The 21,629-nt window shown below is 44.6% G+C and overlaps 1 protein-coding gene and 1 pseudogene across 4 annotated transcripts in view; one reads left to right on the top strand and one right to left on the bottom strand.

The window, feature by feature from the left end:
* vdac3 (voltage-dependent anion channel 3) overlaps positions 1–6,648 on the bottom strand; it is a 24,748-nt gene extending 18,100 nt beyond the window's left edge. For 2 of the 4 annotated variants that reach the window (XM_041901261.2, XM_045225740.1), the window contains exon 1: positions 1,476–1,580. The gene's annotated coding sequence lies outside the window, so the exon portion shown is untranslated. Of the gene's footprint in view, positions 1–1,475; positions 1,583–6,623 lie in introns of those variants that run through there. The other 2 variants (XM_041901263.1, XM_041901262.1) reach the window with 2 other exon arrangements.
* On the top strand, positions 6,089–21,629 carry LOC121584980 (annotated as a pseudogene).

The raw sequence follows: 21,629 nt of genomic DNA, 5'->3' as shown, positions 1-21,629 counted from the left end.
TGTTGGCCCACACTGACATTTTATGAATGCTCATTCATGTGGTAGGCCCACCGTTTGTAAAACAGGCCATTGCATTGGCTTTATTAGTCCTGATTCCTGTGACTAATCGATTTGGCTATTTAAGCTCTGAATATCAGCTACCCAACTTTATCAGGAGTTATTGCGAGCCTGTCTGCAATGTGTTTACACAGCGGGAAATGCAGAAGTATTTTCTTTTTCGCTACGATCAGCTTGTCAAAAATTGACGGATACAAACTTGAAACCACTGATCATGCCAATGGAATCCTGGACAACACTCAGACATCATTTACAAATGAAGCATTTATGTTTAGTGAGTTCGCCACATCAGAGGCAGTAGGGATGACCAGGGATGTTCTCTTAAGTGTGTGAATTTAAAAATTGCCCTGTCCTGTTCAGCATTCAAAATGTAAAGAGTACTTTTGGGTGTCAGGGAAAATGTATGGAGTAAAAAGTACATTATTTTATTTAGGAATGTAGTGGAGTAAAAGTAAAAGTTTTCAAAAATATAAATAGTAAAGTACAGATACGAAACAAACGACTTAAGTAGTACTTTAAAGTATTTTTACTTAAATACTTTACACCACTGCCTAGATTGTGATTAACAGCATTATTTTAACGAGTCTAAACTTGAATGAGCGTAGTAGATGGTGAGGTGGCTCTAACAATCGAGAGTGGTATATTTATTTGCTGCATGTTACATCAGAACCAGCGTGCGTAAAGACCACTGTGCCAACCCGAAGACAAACCTAACCCTCCTTGTTTTTAGGGTACAAACCATGCTGTTAATGGCCTTCAAATTTACAAAACATTTTACAAAAACACGGACACTATCATATAGGGTGTAATTTATGGGCTGACATATATTTTCCTTTGGAATAGACAAATGGCTAGCCTAGGTCTCCATTGTTCATAGTTCAATGCATTGCTCAGTTTGCAAAAATCAATAGCGCTAGAACTATAGAGAGTCTCTCGAAAGAATTACAAATCACTAAATCTACAATACAATTGACAATAACTCTAACCATTTTAATAACCAGCTGAAATTCTGAGACTACATGTAATTGGCACTAAAAGTGAAATACTGTGCGTAATGCTCACTAGTTCGCAATCAAATCTGTTTATTATAGGTTGTATAGCCTATAATAAACGATATAGCCTATAATAAACCTGCATAGTCTAGTGCTATAGGGATCTCATTTGTCCGAATAATTATTAAATATCCCTAAAGTGCTCTGATATATACCGTTTTTAGACAGACAGGCCTGTATGTCCTGCAGCCGCTACTATCCTGTGGCCTACCACACCGTACTCTAGCTTCCACACTTTACGCGTCTGAGCCATCTAAACAACAATCAAATGAGTCAAATATATTTTCAGTATCAATCCAATAGACAGGCTTCTCCGTGAGAGCTTTTTAGAATAAAATATCGCTCAAGGTGTCATGAATTCCCTACCTTATTTGCGGGGCGATGCGCGAAGTTTCAGAACGCTCTGTGTCTCGCGCAATAGGGCACAGTGAAGGAGAAAGCACAGAGGAGCGGACTGAGCAGGCGCAATCATTCTGACACAAAGGGCTGGGTCGCTGTGTGATTGTCATCACCTAGAAATGTGAGTTATAGATCTGTCATTCTCATTGAAAGCAAGTCTAAGAAGCGGTAGATATGTTCTATGTGCACTATTTCTATGCTTCCCGTTCATAAATGTCATTTTTTTGTCTTTTACTTTCGGTTTTGTAAACCGACATCAACCAGCTGAAAATACAATCATTTTGGTTATTGAAAATACATTTCACAGCGGTTTAGATGGTACAATGATTCTCTACAATATACATTGCTTGTTTTGTCCCATAAACTGAAATTAGGCTAACTATTAGAATTTTTGCAACCAGGAAATGGTGGAGCGATTTCTGCATATTGCACCTTTCTTTGACAAGTTTCTGTTTTCTCAATGACATTCAAATCAGCATTGAAAAAAGGCTAAAGTTTATTCCTCCTGAGCGAGTCCAGGGCCTTAGTCAGAGTTAAAGTTGAAGTTCATTTACTGCATTCCTATACAATTTAAAAACCCTAAAATGATATTTGGAGAACAACAAAAACAAGCAAAAATTATCCTAGCCATTATTACATTGGTTGCTGTAGCTTCATTCACTCCAGTTGATCTACAAACACATAGCCTATTAGCTATACAATTAGCCGCTGCATATTAACTCAGCACCGGGATTAAAAACAGAGGGATCTGTTAGCAGAAAAAGTATTTTATTAACAAAAGGTAAACAAATAAGTTTGCTTGACATAACTATTTGTTGTTGTTGCAGTTTTACAGCTAATTTCCTGCAATTCTACACAATTTGTCATGATTGCCATGTTAATATGATATCTGAGTGAGAGTGACTAACAAAATCAATGGGGGCCCCCATGTGCCCTGCGTGCCTGGTTGGTATTTCGGCCATGATTAGACTAACTAGACTAATTTACTGAAATGGGCTAATTGAGTGACTGTCGGTGAGTGACATATAACAAGAGGAAAACTGCTGATGGACAACCAAGTTTCGAAATTGCACTTTGTGTATTTTATTATTCTAACTCTCAACAGTAAATTGAGACCACGACTGAGTCCCCCCCCCCCCGAAACCTCTGTGTTTTATTTATTTGTTTATTTGTTTACTTGGATCCCATTAGCTTTTGCAAAGGTGTCCTCATATGTAGCTACAGCCCTGAGCGAGTCTGACCACAAGTCAGACACCACTATGATGACACACCAAATGTGTTTAATGGATCGCGGGAAAAGAGCAGAGATAGGCTTTTGTAGGCTACAGTCCAAGCTATGTTTTCCAGTGGTGCAACTGTTGTCGGCATCCAAAGATTATACAACTTGAATAAACGCTCGGAGGTAAGGACGCCAACAGTGGTGTAGCCTATGGGCGATACGGATATCACTTTTATTGATATCTATATACAGTGAGGGAAAAAAGTATTTGATCCCCTGCTGATTTTGTACGTTTGCCCACTGACAAAGAAATGTTATAAATTGATTTGCATTTTAATGAGGGAAATAAGTATTTGACCCCCTCTCAATCAGAAAGATTTCTGGCTCCCAGGTGTCTTTTATACAGGTAACGAGCTCAGATTAGGAGCACACTCTTAAAGGGAGTGCTCCTAATCTCAGTTTGTTACCTGTATAAAAGACACCTGTCCACAGAAGCAATCAATCAATCAGATTCCAAACTCTCCACCATGGCCAAGACCAAAGAGCTCTCCAAGGATGTCAGGGACAAGATTGTAGACCTACACAAGGCTGGAATGGGCTACAAGACCATCGCCAAGCAGCTTGGTGAGAAGGTGACAACAGTTGGTGCGATTATTCGCAAATGGAAGAAACACAAAAGAACTGTCAATCTCCCTCGGCCTGGGGCTCCATGCAAGATCTCACCTCGTGGAGTTGCAATGATCATGAGAACGGTGAGGAATCAGCCCAGAACTACACGGGAGGATCTTGTCAATGATCTCAAGGAAGCTGGGACCATAGTCACCAAGAAAACAATTGGTAACACATTACGCCATGAAGGACTGAAATCCTGCAGCGCACGCAAGGTCCCCCTGCTCAAGAAAGCACATATACAGGCCCGTCTGAAGTTTGCCAATGAACATCTGAATGATTCAGAGGAGAACTGGGTGAAAGTGTTGTGGTCAGATGAGACCAAAATGGAGCTCTTTGGCATCAACTCAACTTGCCGTGTTTGGAGGAGGAGGAATTCTGCCTATGACCCCAAGAACACCATCCCCACCGTCAAACATGGAGGTGGAAACATTATGCTTTGGGGGTGTTTTTCTGCTAAGGGGACAGGACAACTTCACCGCATCAAAGGGACGATGGAGCATGTACCGTCAAATCTTGGGTGAGAACCTCAAACAGGGCATTGAAAATGGGTCGTGGATGGGTATTCCAGCATGACAATGACCCAAAACACACGACCAAGGCAACAAAGGGGTGGCTCAAGAAGAAGCACATTAAGGTCCTGGAGTGGCCTAGCCAGTCTCCAGACCTTAATCCCATAGAAAATCTGTGGCGGGAGCTGAAGGTTCGAGTTGCCAAACGTCAGCCTCGAAACCTTAATGACTTGGAGAAGATCCGCAAAGAGGAGTGGGACAAAATCCCTCCTGGGATGTGTGCAAACCTGGTGGCCAACTACAAGAAACGTCTGACCTCTGTGATTGCCAACAAGGGTTTTGCCACCAAGTACTAAGTCATGTTTTGCAGAGGGGTCAAATACTTATTTCCCTCATTAAAATGCAAATCAATTTATAACAAATAATTTTTTCCCTCACTGTAGCACATTGGTGTGAATCACACTGCTGCGCTCTCATTAATCTATTTGTGCCTTACGGATTGTGGTTGTTGTGGATGGCTGTTTACAAATGTACCCAGCAAACATTTCCATGTGGGGCCCACATGGGTTAATGAAGGGCTGTTCCACGGGCCCCATGAGGGAAACCCAACAGGGACACAGAATGTTTTGTCCTCAGCATCCATGTTGGCCCCACATGTGGTTGACATGTTGGGCTTTATGTGCATGGGTTCATTTTGGGCTTCTTGAGGGACCCTAGTGGGAAAATGTGCTCTTACCTACAGGGGCAACAAGTTTTAAGCCTACATGGTTTGAAGAATGGTTTTAACACGTAGGCCCCAAATAGGATAACCACTTAGGACCCACAAAGTTTTGTCCTCAGGATCCACCTTGGCCCCTCATGTGGTTGCCATGCTGGGCTTTATGTGGGTTCATGTTGGGCTTATTGAGGTATATGCGTATTTTAACCCAATAATGGTTGAATTTAAGTAGTTTAAACTGCCTATCAAACATTGTTTTTGCGACCAGTGGACAGCCAGTGAAAAATGTGCTCTTGCAACAGCTGCATAGCGCATAGTGCATATTTATCCTGCGATAGATGTCGTTCAATTGGTAAAATTCTAAAAGTAACTGAAAGTAATCTGATTACATTACTGAGATTGGGTAATCCAAAAGTTACATTAATGATCACAATTTTGTACAGGTAGCTGGTAACTAACTGTAACAGATTACATTTAGAAAGTAACCTACCCAACCCTGCTTAGGCTATACCCATATTGCGAAATTCACACTTAGGCTAGTCCTAGGCTTACAGAAGAGGCTATCTGTAGAAGCCTCCCTGAATGCACAGACTCTATTAAGAGGTCTGGATCTTTATGGCACAGGAATTGCTATTATATTGCCCAACATCCAGGATTGCTCCATCCATCCCAGCAGTTCCATCTCAGAGACTCATGACACTCATATTATATATGACATATATGAAACTCATATTAGCCCTCAATTGCTCATTCATGTCTTGGCTTTATTTATCATAATAAGCATTATAACGTTACAATATTAAAATAAGGTGCTATCACACATTTTCCAATATCAAGAATGTAGCCTAGGCCTAGGTCCCGTGTAGCTCAGTTGGTAGAGCATGGTGTTTGCAACGCCAGGGTTGTGGGTTCGGTTCCCACGGGGGGCCAGTATGAAAATAAATATAAAATGTATGCACTCACTAACTGTAAGTCGCTCTGGATAAGAGCGTCTGCTAAATGACTAAAATGTCTACATCTGGTCACTAGACTATTACTTTCCATTCCAATCCAGAAAATAAACAATGGTCCATTCTTTGCACATTAAAATCCCCCTTTTCTACATTGTATCAAACTTGGGTGCAAATATCTGCCATCACCAGTTATATTATTATTACATTTAAAGGATAAATGTTCTTGTTACGTCAAACGTTAGTGACGTCATAATGACCGTTCCATAGTTGTGCGAAAATACCTACTCTTTTAAGTAAACGAAAGTAACCTCTATGTTTGTTTTGAGTTTGAGAATGCCACTGTCTGGCAGTTTTTGTCCTCATGTCGTGGATGCTATAATATTTGTTATAGGCATATATTTGGTTGTAAGCATATATTAGTAGTTTTTATGTTTGTTAAATTTCCACAATTATATATCTGCATTAAATAACTGTTCAACATCTACCGTCTCATGATGACCACAGATGACTGACGACAGGTCCACGTTCACTGCCACTAGTGATTACCCACTTTCCCTGTCTGTCAAACTTTAAAGCTACTTGTTATCTGCAGTAGGAATGGTTACACTGTTGCCATGGTGGGGGATTTGGTTTGAGCACTGTTGTCACTGTCTGCGTCATCACTGACTGCTGCGTGCTTGTAGTTGACTGGCATGCAAGTGCTAGCTGGCTAGCTACAGTTTGTTTGAAGTCTGGAGTATTTTATAAAGGTAATATTTGGCACAAAACTGTAAAACCGATAGTAACTATTGTGTTTGCATAAATATGTGTTTATTTATATTTAGTATTTTAGGAACAGTAAGCCTAGTTATCAGTCAGTCGTCAATTAATGATTCGATATATGTTGCTAGCTACTAGCCAAGCTATTAGCCTACAGATGAAATGTTATGTCAAAATTTAGATTTCTGCCTAAATAGACATACGCAAAAGTAATTAATTATCATGAGAGGGCCTTAAACAATACATAGTAATGATTATACTACCAGAAATATTAAAATCTCTTACCTTTCTGGACAAAATAGTCAAAAAAATAGCTACAGTGGGGGAAAAAAGTATTTAGTCAGCCACCAATTGTGCAAGTTCTCCCACTTAAAAAGATGAGAGAGGCCTGTAATTTTCATCATAGGTACACGTCAACTATGACAGACAAAATGAGAAAAAAAAATGCAGAAAATCACATTGTAGGATTTTTAATGAATTTATTTGAAAATTATGGTGGAAAATAAGTATTTGGTCAATAACAAAAGTTTCTCAATACTTTGTTATATTCCCTTTGTTGGCAATGACACAGGTCAAACGTTTTCTGTAAGTCTTCACAAGGTTTTCACACACTGTTGCTGGTATTTTGGCCCATTCCTCCATGCAGATCTCCTCTAGAGCAGTGATGTTTTGGGGCTGTCGCTGGGCAACACGGACTTTCAACTCCCTCCAAAGATTTTCTATGGGGTTGAGATCTGGAGACTGGCTAGGCCACTCCAGGACCTTGAAATGCTTCTTACGAAGCCACTCCTTCGTTGCCCGGGTGGTGTGTTTGGGATCATTGTCATGCTAAAAGACCCAGCCACGTTTCATCTTCAATGCCCTTGCTGATGGAAGGAGGTTTTCACTCAAAATCTCACGATACATGGCCCCATTCATTCTTTCCTTTACATGGATCAGTCGTCCTGGTCCCTTTGCAGAAAAACAGCCCCAAAGCATGATGTTTCTACCCCCATGCTTCACAGTAGGTATGGTGTTCTTTGGATGCAACTCAGCATTCTTTGTCCTCCAAACACGACGAGTTGAGTTTTTGCCAAAAAGTTATATTTTGGTTTCATCTGACCATATCACATTCTCCCAATCCTCTTCTGGATTATCCAAATGCACTCTAGCAAACTTCAGACGGGCCTGGACATGTACTGGCTTAAGCAGGGAGACACGTCTTGCACTGCAGTATTTGAGTCCCTGGTGGCGTAGTGTGTTACTGATGGTAGGCTTTGTTACTTTGGTCCCAGCTCTCTGCAGGTCATTCACTAGGTCCCCCCGTGTGGTTCTGGGATTTTTGCTCACCGTTCTTGTGATCATTTTGACCCCACGGAGTGAGATCTTGCGTGGAGCCCCAGATCGAGGGAGATTATCAGTGTTCTTGTATGTCTTCCATTTCCTAATAATTGCTCCCACAGTTGATTTCTTCAAACCAAGCTGCTTACCTATTGCAGATTCAGTCTTCCCAGCCTGGTGCAGGTCTACAATTTTGTTTCTGGTGTCCTTTGACAGCTCTTTGGTCTTGGCCATAGTGGAGTTTGGAGTGTGACTGTTTGAGGTTGTGGACAGGTGTCTTTTATACTGATAACAAGTTCAAACAGGTGCCATTAATACAGGTAACGAGTGGAGGACAGAGGAGACTCTTAAAGAAGAAGTTACAGGTCTGTGAGAGCCAGAAATCTTGCTTGTTTGTAGGTGACCAAATACTTATTTTCCACCATAATTTGCAAATAAATTCATTAAAAATCCTACAATGTGATTTTCTGGAAATTTTTTCTCTCATTTTGTCTGTCATAGTTGACGTGTACCTATAATGAAAATTACAGGCCTCTCTCATCTTTTTAAGTGGGAGAACTTGCACAATTGGTGGCTGACTAAATACTTTTTTGCCCCACTGTAAATTGCTGAGGATGGTGTAGTCACGTTTGACGACAAGCTCAAGTACACGGTACAAATATGATAATATATGAAAAATCATATATTCTTTTTTTCCTATTCAACTAAAGTGGTGGAATAGGGCTTGTAATGATTGAAATGATTTTTAAATATAGTAACAATCAAATTATAAATGACATAATATTTCACCTCTCTTAACTTATAGCTGTTAAATAAATTGATGTTGCGCGGTTCACATAGTGCTCAGTACACAAAAACCCCTCAAAGTCTCCTAAATAGCAGACTTAACGTTTAAGAAGCTAGCTAACAACCGCATTTTCTCGAACAGCAGGTCATGGTCAGTGTGTTTTTTTTCTAACTGGCTAGCTGGCTAGCTAGCTACTTTTTTGCTGACATGATAACGTTACTTTCTGAAATGTGAAGTTAGTGAAAAACCTCTCAGAGTATCTATCTAGCTAGCTAACCCAATTTAGAATTTCTGTGTTGGTCTCTGTCTTGCAACAGGTGTTCAGTGATGTGCGAGGGTCCCTCCATGATATCTGGGCCCATACCCCCAGATCACACCCTTTTCCCCGAATTCTACAAACGTCCCGTCTCTGGTAAGATAGCTAACATGTACAGCTTTTTTAAAAAATCCCAATAATTGTTGGTTCAACATGTCACCCAGTGTCTTACTGTTCATTGTCTTCCTTACTTCCTTACACTCCCATCCTTCTATGGATGAATCTTATCCCAGCTAGGGGTCGTCTGGAGGGGAACGCTGATGGGACTCCAGCCTTTCTCTCTGGTCCCCTTACCTTGGACCCTGTGTTGTACTCAGGCTGCTACAGCACCCCTAACGCCACACACATCCTGGAGAGGGGCAAGAGAGGGGTGGTGGGGGCCCTGCTCAAACTGGAGGGGATCTCCCTCTTTCCCAACTCCTCAAAGCACTGTAAGTCCAACGCCTAATGTCTCATGGTGACCACAGGTCAACTCTGTCTGCCACTTTCCTTGTCAAATTCAAAGCCACATATGTGGTTGGAGTGCATGGTTAGACTACATTTACATTTTAGTCATTTAGCAGACTTACAGTTAGTGAGTGCATACATTATTTTTTTTCATACTGGCCCCCCGTGGGAATCAAACCCATAACCCTGGCGTTGCAAACGCCATGCTCTACCAACTGAGCTACATCCCTGCCGGCCATTCCCTCCCCTACACTGGACGACGCTGGGCCAATTGTGCGCCGCCCCATGGGTCTCCCGGTTGCGGCCGGCTACGACAGAGCCTGGATTCGAACCAGGATCTCTAGTGGCACAGCTAGCACTGCGCCACTCGGGAGAGTAGAGACTAGTTAGACTTGATCTCATTGTAGTACATTATATGCAAATGTGGTGGTTGTCTTTTACTATACAGGAAAATACATTCAAAAGGTTAAACAGACACTATTAGACTGTGTTCCCTCTCTCACATTCCATGTATTCTCTGTTTGTCCCACAGAGCAGCTGGTGCGTGACTACGGAAAAGAGAACGTGCGTCGGCTGAGGGAGATCCAGAAACGCTGCAGAGAGCAGGAGGCACAGAGCGAGCACTCCCGTCCCCGCCAAAGTCCAGTGGAGCTCCCCTAAATACCAGGACATTCCCTCCAGGGTCATGGCCCAGCTACAGGTGAAGGGGCTGGGAGATGGGCAGCCCTTTGTTTAGTGCACTGGGGGCTTCCACACCAAAACCTTTTGAAGGCATATGTGATCTGTGGCTCTGCTGGCCCTCCGAGACCAAAGCGTGCCCTCTCACCCTCCCCAAGACGAAGCCGTGCCCCGTCCCCGTCCCCCTCACTTCGTCCAGCCTCCCAAAACCATTCAGGGAACCAGGGTTTACAGGTGAGATAGGCACCTTGAAATAGCCTGACTGATTGAATGAATGAATGGATGGACTTTGACTCCAGCTCAAATGTAAACATGTATTCCTCCAATGAGGATATTAGCTGTGTATTGGCACATCTACCTCCACAGCTGAAGGTTTTTGATAACAAAGAGACGCATATTATTCATCTTCCATTTTCCTCCAAATGTGGCTGAGCATGTCTTGTGTACTCTCTGTTTCCAATAAGGACCATGTTGAACATAAATGTCTCTCTCTCGCTCTGACCTGCTGTTTCGACCTTGATTCTCAGAATGCCTGGTTATGAAAAGCCAACTGGCATTAACTGTAAGGGTTGGTGTGAGGTGTGACCCAGGTGCGGTGCAGGATAGACAGTAGGCAGAGATGGTGAAACAAGGATATTTACTGGTGGTCCCAAAACCAGGATACAAAATAACAGACTTGTCAAGATAAAATAAAGGAGGAGCAAATTGGTCTCCAAAAACAGGCTGACAGGAAACATACGAAATAATAACTACGACTGAAAACAACAATGAAACGGAGAACACTTCTCAAGTACCTGTACATACGTCTCGCGATCAGACACTGATTAGTACAATTTGGCATCGAGAAACTAGCAGAGAAAACAGAGCAAGGGAACAAAGGGAAGTGAAATACACAGGTGAACAGGTAGACACAGGTGACACCAATAGGATAATGATTAGTCCAGACTGTGAGTGAGGAGGTGCCTAAGGTTATCGGAGGATGACACCTAGTGGGTCGCTCCGGAACTGCAACCCCCTCCTGCACCTCAGCACCCGCTCCAGATCCTGGTTGATGCGCTCCGTCTGCCCATTCGACTGGGGATGGAAGCCGGAAGACAAGCTGATGGAGGCGCCGAGGCAGGTGGCGAACGCCTTCCAGAACCTGGAGGCGAATTGAGGACCCTGATCCGACACCACATCTTGGGGAAGGCCGTGGACCCGGAAAACGTGCTGCACCACCAACTTAGCTGTCTCCCGGGCCGACGGGAGTTTGAGAAGGGAAATGAAGTGGGCAGCCTTTGAAAACCGATCCACAACGACCAGGATGACTGTGTATCCATCAGAGGGGGGTAGGGCGGAAATGAAATCCAGCGAGATGTGGGACCAGGGGCGCTTGGGGAAAGGCAGGGGTCGGAGCAGCCCTGCCGCGGGCTGACGTGAGCTCTTCGTGCGCGCACACACCGGGCAAGCCGCCACGAAGGCGCGCATATCCCTCTCAGCTGATGGCCACGAGAACCTCCTACGCAGGAACTCCAACGTCCTGGCGCCCCCCGGATGGCTGGTGAGGTCGGACGTGTGCGCCCACTGAAGCAGTCGCGAGCGCGCAGCCTTGGGTACGTACATCCTCCCCGATGGACCTCCGCCGTAGCGCTGCTCTGACCAGCCTATCGATTCCCCACGAAACTGGGGCAGCAATCAGGGCATTTGAGACAATGGGGTTGTCCCTCTCCACCAGGTCCACAGGGCCGAACTGCCGGGAGAGCGCGTCTGGCTTGGTGTTCTTTGACCCCGGACGGTATGAGATTGTGAACCGGAACCTGGTGAAGAACAACGCCCACCTGGCCTGGCGCAAGTTGAGCCTCTTGGCCCCCTGAATGTAGGCTTAGTTCTTATGGTCAGTCCATACGACGAATGGATGGGTGGCCCCATCTAGCCAATGCCTCCACTCCCCCATGGCGAGCTTGACCGCTAGCAGCTCATGGTTCCCCACGTCGTAATTCCACTCCGCCGGGGATAGCCGACGGGAGAAAAACGCGCAGGGGTTGCTCCCACCACAACGTCTGAAGCATCCACCTCCACAATGAATGGCAGGGACAGATCAGGATGCCCTAGGACCGGGGCGATGTAAAACAGCGCTTAAGCACATCAAATGTGTTCCCTGCTTCCAGGATCCAGGCGAAGGGGCGCACGCTCGTCTGGGTGTGGGCTGTCAGGGGAGCGGCTAGGGAGCTAAAATTGCGAATAAATAGCCTATAAAAATTAGCAAAACATAAAAACCGTTGTAGTTGCTTGAGGGATGAGGGCTTGGGCCAATCCAGTACCGCGCTGACCTTGGCTGGGTGCATCCGTAGGTCCCCCTGGGTGACGATGAACCCCAGGAAGGAGACTGTCTCTGTGTGGAACACGCACTTCTCCACCTTGAAGTAGAGCTGGTGAGGTAGAAGGCGTTGGAGGACCTGCCGAACGTGCTGCTGGTGTTCACTAATGTCCTTTGAAAATATTAGGATGTCATTCAAATACACGAAGACGCTGTAGTCGAGGAGGTCCCGGAGCACGTTATTGACCAACGCCTGGATCACCGCAGGCGCATTGGCTAGACTGAAAGGCATGACTTGGTACTCGTAATGCCCACTGGGTGTGTTAAAAGCCGTCTTCCACTCCCGAATCCTCACCAGGTTGTAGGCATTTCGTAAGTCCAGCTTGGTGAAGACCGGGGCTCCCTGCAGCGACTCGAATGCCGTCGTCATCAGGGGGAGTGGGTAGCGGTTCTTAACAGTGATGTCGTTGAGCGCCTGGTAATCAATGCACGGCCGCTGCCCACCGTCCTTTTTCCCCACGAAGAAGAAGCCCGTGCCCGCGGGTGAGGTAGATGGGCGGGTGTGACCCTCGACGAGTGTCTCGTCGATATACTCCCTCATGGCCAGCGTCTCCGGCCGGGACAAGGAAAACAATCGCTCGTGTGGGCATGGCGCCCGGCAGGAGATCGATAGCGCAGTCGTATGGCCTGTGAGGAGGTAGGCCCTTGGCCGCCTCTTACTAAACATCTCCCCCAGATCCCAATACTCCTGGGGAACGCCTGCCAGGTCTGGGCCGGTGATGGAGTCTGTAACCGCCGTCCTCCCGGTGGCAACTGCCGCTGGGGCGGTAGGCGGGTCGGAGTGGGGGACCTTGGGAAGAGGTGAGGACTGGTAGGTGGTCTGGGACGGTGGTTTGGGCTGATGAGTATCCGGGGTTTGTGGGCGACGAGCCAGGGGTGCCTGAGGACGAGGGGACACTCCGGAGAATCCACAATGAAAAACTGGATATCCTCCCATAGCCCCCCTGCCACCCGGACACGCACGGCGACAGTGCACCGGGTGATGAAGCCCGACCCCAACGGCCGGCCGTCCAGGCCCATGACCGGACCGGCTCAGAGAGGGAGAGTAACGGAACGCTCCACCCTTGGGCCAGACCCACGTCCATCAGGTTTCCCGCGGCCCCCGAATCCACCAGTGCATGTGCCCGACGCGCAGTGCGGGCCCACTGAACCCTGACGGGGAGTAATGTCCGGGAGTCTCTGGGGTTGGGGTTTCGGTTCCGGCTATTAGCGAGCCCTCCCGTTTTCCGGCTTCTCCGGGCATGAGTCGCAGTGTTAACCTGTCTGGCCGCAGTACAGGCAACGTCCCTGGCACAGACGTCTCTGCTTCTCCATCCTGGACAAGTGCGCCTTGCGTCATCCCTCTCTCGTGCGCCCTCTCACGACGCCGATTGTCTACCCGCACTGAGAGGTCGACGAGGCCGTCCAGTCACTCAGGCTGCTCCCTGAAGGAGAGTTTGTCCTTCATCCCCTCCGATAGCCCCTGCGCGTAAAGGACGACCAGGGCGGCCTCCTCCCATCCTGCCTCTCGAGCCCGGGTCCGGAACTCCACGGAGTAGCCAGCCACCGAACGATCACCCTGCCGACAGGCCGTGAGCCGCTTCCCAGCCTCGTGCCCCGACACCACCCGAGAGGTGTCGAACACCTTGCGTAGCTCCTGGGTGAATTGGTAGGAGTCGGAGCATGCCGGAGTTTGGCTCTCCCACTCCGCGGTAGCCCAGGAAAGGGCCCGACCCGTCAACAGAGTGATAATGTAGGCCACCCGGCCCTGCTCTGAATACCAGGGAACACTGGGTGAGGAGTTCCCTGCAACCCTCTGGACGTCCATCGTACCGCTCCGGAGGTGGTAGGCGGGGTTCCCGCGTTGTCTCAGGCGAGACTGGAGATGCCGCTGCCGCGGCTTCCGCTGCTGCGGCACAGGTCCTAATCCAGGCACTTGTCATCTCCCGTCTGGATTACTGCAACTCGCTGTTGGCTGGGCTCCCTGCCTGTGCCATTAAACCCCTACAACTTATCCAGAACTCCGCAGCCCGTCTGGTGTTCGACCTTCCCAAGTTCTCTCATGTCACCCCGCTCCTCCGCACACTCCACTGGCTTCCAGTTGATGCTCGCATCTACTACAAGACCATGGTGACCATGGTGCTTGCCTACGGAGCTGTGAGGGGAATGGCACCTCCTTACGTTCAGGCTCTGATCAGACCCTACACCCAAACGAGAGCACAGTTCCCGCTCAGCCCAGTCAAAGCTATTTGCTGCTCTGGCACCCCAATGGTGGAACAAGCTCCCCCACGACGCCAGGACAGCGGAGTCACTGACCACCTTCCGGAGACACTTGAAACCCTACCTCTTTAAGGAATACCTGGAATAGTATAAAGTAATCCTTCTACCCCCACACACCCCCCATAAAAAAAGAAGAAAAAAAAGTGGTTGTCCCACTTGCTATCATAAGTTAAATGCACCAATTTGTAAGTCGCTCTGGATAAGAGCGTCTGCTAAATGATGTAAATGTAAGTGGTCTGTTGGTTTATTCTGTCCAGTGATGCCAATTTAGCGACTTTGTTGTTATTTTTAGCGAGTTTTCATACCCCTCCAGGGACTTTCATTGGTGAAAGATTCTAGCGAGAAATTCAGCTACTTTTCAGACTACATTAGGGGAATTTTGATACCAAGGGTTTCTATGGTTTTGATAGCATTTAGTGATGTTTCCCACTCAATTCTGCTGCTAACAAGAGAGGGAGAAACTGTCTGTGCAACAGAAGTCAAAATCAAATAATTTATATTTAGCATTTAGCAGTTATTGCGGGTGTAGTGAAATGCTTGTGTTCCTAGCTCCAACAATGCAGTAGTATCTAACGATTCACAACAATACACACATCTCAAAGTAAAATAATGGAATTAAGAAATATATAAATATTAGGACAATCAATGTTGGAGTGGAATTGATAGAATACAGTATATACATATGAAATTAGTAAAACAGTATGTAAACATTGTTAAAGTGACCAGTGATTCCATATCTATGTACATAGGGCAGCAGCCTCTAAGGTGCAGGGTTGAGTAAACTGGTGGTAGCCGGCTAGTGACAGTGACTAAGTTCAGGGGAGGGTACTGAGTGGAGGCTGGCTAGTGATGGCTATTTAACAGTCTGATGGCCTTGAGATAGAAGCTGTTTTTCAGTCTCTCGGTGCCAGCTTTGATCCACCTGTACTGACCTCGCCTTCTGAATGATAGCGGGGTGAACAGGCCGTGGCTCGGGTGGTTAATGTCCTTGATGATCACTGTGCACACACAGGCATATAATCACAAGGGAAGGGGGTGTGCTGTGGAAAAGGGGGAGAAAATCTATGTCAGGGACTGCATCTGTGTCACAGCAAGGCAAATTGGTGCGGTGACAAAACGTAATCTAGTGACTTCTAGTGACAAATCAAGGAGCTAATAGCAGATCTCACTGAAAAATAGTTGGCAACACTGATTGTCAGTTGGACTACTTTTAACATCATCGCTGCCAGTTTTAAAGCTTTTGAAAAAGCTAACATAAGTGCATGTGACAGATGGGAGCAATAATAAATGTTCTATGTTGCAATCTTCAGTTGGCTCCTCTTTCCTTTATTAAATAGATGTAAAAATAAGTATCGTGATATAATGCTTACTTCATTGAGAATGTATGTGCAGTTGAAATTTGGATGTAGAATCAATTACCAAAAAATATGTATTTTCAATGTCTGTAAATGAATTTTTTTTAACTTTCATTCTGAACCGAAAATGAACCTGATTTTCAAATGAGAAAGGAATTAATTGGTTTGTCTGCCTCCAATGAAAAACCATGCATGGCTTAAAATGACTAGTACAAAAAGATTGCTCAATATATGGGGCATTGAACAGTCAGCTCAGAATCAATAGATAATCTCTTTTGGGACTGTCCCTCGGTTTCTCGCTTTTGGAGTCAGGTCCAGGAGTGGTTGTTAAGTCATAATGTCTGTGTTCAGATGGACCTACAAACAGTAACATTAGAAGATCTGAAAAACCTATATCAATCAATGGGAAATATGTTTATACTCTTAGGTAAAGTATTTATGCAATCTCGGTAGAAATGGTACAAATAGAGAGGTTCAAGACCCTCGTAAGACATCACAGTAAAATAGAATGATGCATTGCAAAGGGAAATGGTAAAATGGTAGATTACTGGGAAAGATGGATTAGTCTGTGGACATCTGAGGGTTGGAATTAAGATTAGAGGGATTGGTTGATTGGCCGAACACTTTATATATATATATATATACAGTATATTGAATTTTAAATGTTTTCCACCAAGTCCTCCAACTAGGGGAGAGGGAAGTAGGGTCAAATTAAAAATAAGCAGTTTTTCATCAAAGATCTCGCTGTACTTTGCTCCGTTCATCTTTCCCTCGATCCTGAAAAACATCCCCACAGCATGATGCTGCCACCACCATACTTCACCGTAGGGATGGTGCCAGGTTTCCTCCAGACGTGGTTAGGGCTGTTATGGTGAACATATTACCGCCACACCGGTGGTCACGAGTCATGACGGCAGTCAAATTCCACTTGACCTTTAGTCACGGTAATTAGCTTTCTCCAAGCTCTGATGCTGCTGGTGGTCATTAGTAGCCTACCAAACTTGCTAACTGCCTGGTACTCAGCACTCTATTGTCCCTCTAATCACTCTGACATCAATGCAAATGTAATAAAAAATCATATCAATCACTTCATGAGAGCCCATGAGCTCATGTTGCGCAACATTTCTATAGGCTATGCAATTGCGTGCGAAAACAGAGTGATGGCCTCTATTAAAAAGAGGAGGATCCCATCAGCTTTCTATAGGCTAGGCCTACTATACAGTTGAAGTCGGAAGTTTACCTTAGCCAAATACATTTAAACTCAGTTTTTCACAATTGCTGACATTAATCCTAGTAAAAATTCCCTGTCTTAGGTCAGTTAGGATCACCACTTTATTTTAAGAATGTGAAATGTCAGAATAATAGTAGAGAGAATGATTTATTTCAGGTTTTATTTCTTTCATCACATTCCCAGTGGGTCAGAAGTTTACATACACTCAATTAGTATTTGGTAGCATTGCCTTTAAATTGTTTAACTTGGATCAAACGTTTCGGGTAGCCTTCCACAAGCTTCCCACAATAAGTTGGGTGAATTTTGACCCATTCCTCCTGACAGAGCTGGTGTAACTGAGTCAGGTTTGTAGGCCTCCTTGCTCGCACACGCTTTTTCAGTTCTGCCCACACATTTTCTATAGGATGAGGTCAGGGCTTTGGGATGGCCACTACAATACCTTGACTTTGTTGTCCTTAAGCCATTTTGCCACAACTTTGGAAGTATGCTTGGGGTCATTGTCCATTTGGAAGACCCATTTGCGACCAAGCTTTAACTTCCTGACTGATGTCTTGATGTTACTTCAATATATCCACATAATTTTCCTTCCTCATGATGCCATCTATTTTGTGAAGTTCACCAGTCCCTCCTGCAGCAAAGCACCCCCACAGCATGATGCTGCCACCCCTGTGCTTCACGGTTGGGATGATGTTCTTCGGTTTGCAAGCCTCCCCCTTTTTAATCCAAACATAACGATGGTCATTATGTTTCATCAGACCAGAGGACATTTCTCCAAAAAGCACAATCTTTGTCCCCATGTGCAGTTGCAAACCGTAGTCTGGCTTTTTTATGGCGGTTTTGGAGCAGTGGCTTCTTCCTTGCTGAGCGGCCTTTCAGGTTATGTCGATAAAGGACTCGTTTTACTGTGGATATAGATACTTTTGTACCTGTTTCCTCCAGCATCTTCACAAGGTCCTTTGCTGTTGTTCTGGGATTGATTTGCGGTATGACGGCTGCGTGATCCCATGGTGTTTATACTTGCGTACTATTGTTTGTACAGATGAACGTGGTACCTTCAGGCGTTTGGAAATTGCTCCCAAGGATGAACCAGACTTGTGGAGGTCTACAATTTTTTTCTGAGGTCCTGGCTGATTTCTTTTGATTTTCCCATGATGTCAAGCAAAGAGGCACTGAGTTTGAAGGTAGGCTTTGAAATACATCCACAGGTACACCTCCAATTGACTCAAATGATGTCAATTAGCCTATCAGAAGTTTCTAAAGCCATGACATCATTTTCTGGAATTCTCCAAGCTGTTTAAAGGCACTGTCAACTTAGTGTATGTAAACTTCTGACCCACTGGAATTGTGATACAGTGAATTATAAGTGAAATAATCTCTGTAAACAATTAGATTAGTAGATGTCATAACCAACTTGCCAAAACTATCGTTTGTTAACAAGAAATGTGTGGAGTGGTTGAAAAATGAGTTTTAATGACTCCAACCTAAGTGAATGTAAACTTCCGACTTCAACTGTATTTATTTCTCAATTTTCCTAATATTAAGCACATTGCTTCTCTTTAAAACAGGAGTATAGCCTACCTGGCTGTCAAGAAAATGAACCAAGGGAAAAGCGTCCTCCATTCGCTATTTAAGTGCATAGATTACATGTATTTTTTTCCACTGCCCCTGTTTCGAGACAGGTGCATGATAATGGTCCATTCTAAATCAAAACAAATTTCACACATATATTATTGAGTATATGTAAAGACAAGATTAAATCAAGAATAGTGTGATGGGTGACAATATTAGCCTATCACTTGTGAATGATGCTCAGCTTAAGGCAAACATTGCATGCTTTTTTTTGTGACTTTTTCAAATCATTGTCGCACACCTCATGTAGCCTAGCCCATAGACCTATATGTTTTGATAAGGTTTGTATCACAACTAAAGTGGCCAAATTACTTCTTAAAATGAAGCACATTAATCCGCTTTACAACGGGTGGAGAGCCTAACTGGCATACATACGCAGTGCGTGAGTTTCAAGTTTGGGGAAGATAATTTTCACAATAAAAATGCACCTTTATAATAAAAGCATTACATGCATTATCGCATTTGTGGTCACTTTTGAGAATGGTGTTTTCCTGCAAATGGAACATTCGCGCTTATAGCCTACTGCCGTGTGCGCATTGCTGTGCTTATAATGAAGAAGTAGCCTAATAGTTTATCAACATTTTAAGCTAAACGTTCTCATCTGTTGCGTCAGGCTCATTGCTTAAAACAGGTTTTTCGATGCTAGTGGTTGTATTCATTTGGGATCTTTAGCATCCCACAACTGTCCCGGACTATGTTTGGAATATTTATTTCTCGTACAGAATAGAATAGGTCAACTTTTGTACTATGGGGGATAGTAGATTGACATAGGCTAGTGCTTTTGCTGTTCGTTAGGTTGCGTCTTGTTGGCTGACGAAAAATAAATGTGGACAGTTCTTCCAATATCTTCAATATGCGCCTTGGAATTGGATAAGCACGCACGCAGTTGCGTCCCCAATGTGTCTCTCGTCACTTGTAGCTTGTGAGAAAGACCCGATTACGTGACTGGGAGCCATGTGAGTGAGAGGTGCTTCGGCACGCAGCTGGGAGAAGGGAATTATAATTATAATATTCAGCCTAAGGGCACAACGGCCACTGGCCGCAAAAGGCATGGATTTTTTTAGGGGGCATTACGGCCACACAAAGGGGATGCGGCCGGGAAATTCAAAGCATTATTAAGTGCTGGTCAAATTGTGAATGAGAGACTGATTAAGTGTGTACAGCCTGTGCAAAAAAAACAAAGCAGAGCTCATGCCTTTCATGCAACTTTTTTCAAATCATCATTATAGCCGCATCATGCAGCCTTAGAATGTATAAAAAATCCAAACATATATCCCAACATTTGTATCACAACTAAAGTGACATAAATAACTCTAAATTAAGCATATAGGAGTAGCTGTTTCTTTGTTAACCGCTCAACACAGAATAGCCGCATGTGCGCACTCCCTCATCGTTTGGAGAAAATACCCTTTCAATTTTATTCAGCTATGTTCAATTGTATTCTTCATACTATAAAATAATATAAAAGAATGCCACGGAATTCTAAGAAAATCCTGTCTGCTAAATGAACTTGTGTAGCCCACAGCCATATGGCATAGCCTGATCAGGGCCTAACATAAGGACGACTCAGAGTATGCTATTCTGTTCTTCTGAAATAGACTACATTTTCTTCATATCATGTTTCTTTAGTCCGGTCATGCACTGTCATCTTTGGGACCTTACATAGACAGGTGTGTGAATTTCCAAATCATGTCCAATCAATTGAATTTACCAAAGGTGGACTCCAATCAAGTTGTAGAAACATCTCAAGGATGATCAATGGAAACAGGAGGCACCTGAGCTCAATTTCGAGTCTCATAGCAAAGGGTCTGAGGACATAAGTAAATAAGGTATTTCTGTTTTTTATTTGTAATAATTTTGCAAACATTTCCAAAAACCTGTTTTCACTTTGTCATTATGGGGTATTGTGTGTACATTTATTTTATTTAATTAATTTTAGAATAAGGCTGTAACGTAACAAAATGTGGAAAAAGTCAAGGGGTCTGAATACTTTCTGAATGCAGTGTATATCAGCTGAAATATATAGAAAAGATGGTGTATATTTCTGTTGACCTTCAGATCAAGATGCTCTCATTCATTAATTTGTTCACTCTCTCTCTTTTACCCCTCTCTTTCCTCCTCCAGCCCATCAGGCTCTGGTGAGTGAGGTGCTGTCACTTCCAGTCAGAGCCGACTCTCTGGGTGTCCATTCCCGTCGTGCTCAGCTGGACCGCAGGTTGTCTGAGGTGGAGGAGGCCATCAAGATCTTCTCCAGAGACAAAGTCTACATCAGGACTGACTCCTAACTTAGATAGAGGAGGGCTGCCTGGGTCCCGTTCAATAGGCAAGATCATGGGAGAAAATGTTCTGAAATGGTCTGGGAGGCACTTTTTGAACTCCTTTTGTTTTCCATTTGAAAACGTTTCTCCCATTTGTGCCTGCTGAATGAGATCCTACAGTCCGAGAGATTAATGGGAAATAGTCTTGAGTTCTTATCAGTCTCAGATGGGAATTTACAAAAAGGGAGATTGTAATGAAGTAATTATTTCCCCTGTGACACTAAGCAGGATGCATTCACTGGTGCTTGACTACTAATGGCCTACTACTGAATGTATCACTCTCTGACACACCCCTGCAGAACCAATGACCATCTTTAGGAGGACAATAGGCAGCCCTACCGTAAACCAAGCACCTCTGTTGGCAGAGAATGTACATCTACTTCACTGTAGTCAGATAGTTTGTAGTGGTGTGTGTGTGTGTAATGCCCATCTTAGCTGACTCGGAATCATATCAACTTAATCTATGGAACTGGCTAAAATGTGATGTTTCTGACCTACGTCCGTCCAAACCGTGTTTGTTGTCTGTGGTCCTCTGTAGCTCAGCTGGTAGAGCACGGCGCTTGTAACACCAAGGTAGTGTGTTCGAACCCCGGGA

Source organism: Coregonus clupeaformis, chromosome 16 (assembly GCF_020615455.1).
Source record: "Coregonus clupeaformis isolate EN_2021a chromosome 16, ASM2061545v1, whole genome shotgun sequence".
Taxonomy (NCBI): Eukaryota; Metazoa; Chordata; class Actinopteri; order Salmoniformes; family Salmonidae; genus Coregonus; species Coregonus clupeaformis.
This window is presented reverse-complemented; position numbering and strand designations above follow the sequence as displayed.